Below are 3,303 nucleotides of genomic sequence, written 5' to 3'. Positions count from 1 at the left end.
CAGAACAGACATCTTCTTCCTGTTATGTGTTCTGGGAACCATGCGAGAGCACCTTGCTCCCCAATAGCCGGGGCGCACAGCTATCTTTCCTGCCATTTGTAAACTCCGTATTACCCCAGGGGAAAGAAGTTATCCCACAACAGAGTTGCCTGGTCAAGAGGCCAGTCCTTGAGGAATCACCATAAATCTCCCCTCAAATCAAAACTTTCATTTCCTCCCTGTTCCCTCAGGTTCCTCATTTTGCTAGAACCGTCGCCTTGCCCTAAGCATCATTTCCACGCATGTTTTTCCAGAGGACAAGCGAGTTCCCATCTCTCTCTTTACCTGGATCAGCTCTTAACAGAAATATATCAGGGTCCCAGCCTACTTCACAAGATGCTAACACTTTATTGAGATTTGTCCACTTCCTGCAGTGGAGTGAGCCTTGGAACCATACTATCATCTCCAGGTCCAAAATCTAAAATAAAAACATGAGCACAGCAGTCTCAGTGAGCTCCTGGTACCTTGCCCCTCAAGCACTCAGCAACGTGTTCATCCCTGTTTTCTCTAGATTCTAAAGGATACAGGTCCCTTTTACTCACATAGAGCAGCTGTAACTCCCTATATTACAAGCTTCTTGATTATCTGGATGTGTCTCTAAACCAACAAGAGATGATTAGCAACTTTTTTCTTTCCATCTCTGTCTGGAATTTTTTAAATTATAAAAACCCCAAGAATGAAGGTAATCCTGAGACCCAAACGAAAGAAAGAGAAATAAGTGATGCATTTTCCAAATGGGAGATGGAGAGACAGCCATCTGCATTCTCCCTGACCACCATATTTCATTCTTCCTTTTACAGTTTTTTCCCCCGCCAGCTCAGTGCAAGTAAAATTCCATTATAACAAACTCCAAGTACAGCTAAACTATTTTAGAGTAGGATTTTGTTAAACTGAGTACATATCTAGAATTTATATGTCTAGTCTGTAGGAAACTGAGAGAAATACATAGTAGGGTAAAGAAAGCAAAGAATTTGCATTTCTGAAAAGGTAGGGGGAGTGGAAGAAAAAACAGCACTGGTTGTCAATGATTCTTAAATAGTTTTACCTCCTACCCTAGCCAAATAAGAACCAAAAAAATTCACTGCTAATAGTGACATGCTATGTAGGAAGCCCCTGACAGGACAGAAGGGCAAGTTCTTCACAAGCGTAGTATAAGGAAGAAGTGACTGGTGTCTCTGGTAGTTTTGTTGTGATGGCTGTTGCCTGTTTATGCTGTTTTGGCTAAGTTCCCCCCTTCGGTTTAGAATAAGGGTAATTTTCTAGAAAAACCAAATACTGAAGAATCTGATTCTAATGAAATGGCTTCCTAATTCCAGTTAGTGGCCCATTTAGTCAAACAAAAGTTCTACCTGTACAGTCTACTAAGAAGAGATATTCTCTCGGTAATTTATAAAATTTTTCCCATATGTTGGTCCAAGTGGCAATATCTGGACACTCGAATGCTATGCATTTTTACAGCGTTGTCTTGTGGGGTGATGACACCAGAGCAAAGCAGGTAGGAAGTTACGGGAGAGCAATGGGGCAGCAAAGCCAGAAAAACATCTATGTCACCCAGCCTCTAGTTTGCAAGAGATAGGAAGAAAGGCAGGGAAACTAAGTGTTGCCTGCTCATAATCCTTTAAGAAATAACCAAAGAAGAAGAATTCCCAAAAAGTAGTTTGAACAGTTTATATTGAAACGAAATGGCTATGAGATGGGACTTAGCCAAATGCTTCAACCACCCAGTGGGAGGATGTTGCTCAGATTCCGGGAACTGCTGCCAGCAGAACCCTCTTCGTGGCAGATCTTCTTTTACAAACCCTGAGTATAATCCTTCTCCCCCTGAATTCAAGGAATCCAGAGCAAACAGCAGGCACACCCAGCCCACCTTGCTAAAGTTCCTTGTTCCTCCCTCCCTGAGAAGAGGGTCGCTCCCTGAACCATCATTTTGCCACATGTGAACATGCCTTTTGAGCTTTCTCTGTGCAAGCCCAAACTGAGGAGAAAGCTTCCTGCTGTGACACGAGCCTGTCAAGCAAGCTCTGGGGTCCCCAGAACGAGCTCCCTCTCTCAACTTCAGATACTTCTAGTGTCTAAAATATCCTGTTCCCATCAACGAGGCACTAAAGGATAAATGCGAGTGAACCGAGAGCAAAACTCCCCAAGCCCCACAAAGGGTTATCTCCTGGACAGTGTCCAATTCAACACTCTGTTTCCTCACACTGGGAAGTCTGAAAGCATCAAACCAAACTTGGGAGTCCACTTGGGGGGTCCAGGGTCTAGTGAGAAGCCACAGGACTATCATCATAGAAACGCTTTTGCCCTTCTAGAAAAAGAACTGGTTATCATCTTAAAAAAAGACAGTAAGATTCAGAGTATTAAAGCTAGAAGGAAATTTAGGATGAGCTGAATGGAAAGGGTATGTAATTAAAAGGAAAACATTGGAAGCACAGGTCCAGACAAAATCTTAGGCAGAAACCCCAATATCAACTAAGATTCCGGTAGAGCTGCTGGGCTGAGTGAGCCTCCTTGCTCATCTTGTAGCACCTGTGTGTCAAGTGTGTCCCTCACCAGGTGTTCCTAGCTTTTAAATTGCAAGGTTGGACTGGACCATAACCTTTCTGGCTTCATCTTTTTTTTTATCTAAGGGACTTGAAGGTGAGTTTGTGACCAAGGTCACATCTTGTTAGTAAGAAAGCCGTTAACTGCAATTTGAATCTTCTTCCTATTCTGTTGCATCCCAAGCCTAAGTCTGTGAGCAGCTCACAAACCCAGCCACTTCCTCCCTGCCAAGCAGGCAGATACTTTCTCCTCACCCTTCAACCTGATGCCAAGATAAGGCTTCCCAGCCACGCAGCTGGAAGCCCTCTCTTCACTCTACCCACTGCTGTCAAGTCAATTCCAACTCATAATTACCCTACAGGACAGGGCAGAACTGCCCCACAGAGTTTCCAAGGCTGTAAATCTTTACAGAAGCAGACTGCCACATCTTTCTCCCGCAGAGTGGATGGTGAGTTCAAAGCACTCACCTTTCAGCTAGCAGCTGAGCACTTAACCACTGCACTACCAGGGCTCCTCTCTCTTCACTCCAGAGCCCTAAAAAGACTGTTTTCACCTGCATTTCCAATAAAGGAGGTCAGAAGGAAAAGGAATGGAAGCACGGTAGAGGTGGTAGCTGGTGCTGGCAAAGTTTGGCTTCTAAACTCATCCACAAAACTGAATTATATTTTGCCTTAGGTTGAGAATTTAACACATGAAAATTCAAATTCCAGCAACAGTGTAAAA

This window comes from Loxodonta africana, chromosome 21, assembly GCF_030014295.1.
Source record: "Loxodonta africana isolate mLoxAfr1 chromosome 21, mLoxAfr1.hap2, whole genome shotgun sequence".
Classification (NCBI taxonomy): domain Eukaryota; kingdom Metazoa; phylum Chordata; class Mammalia; order Proboscidea; family Elephantidae; genus Loxodonta; species Loxodonta africana.
This window is presented reverse-complemented; position numbering follows the sequence as displayed.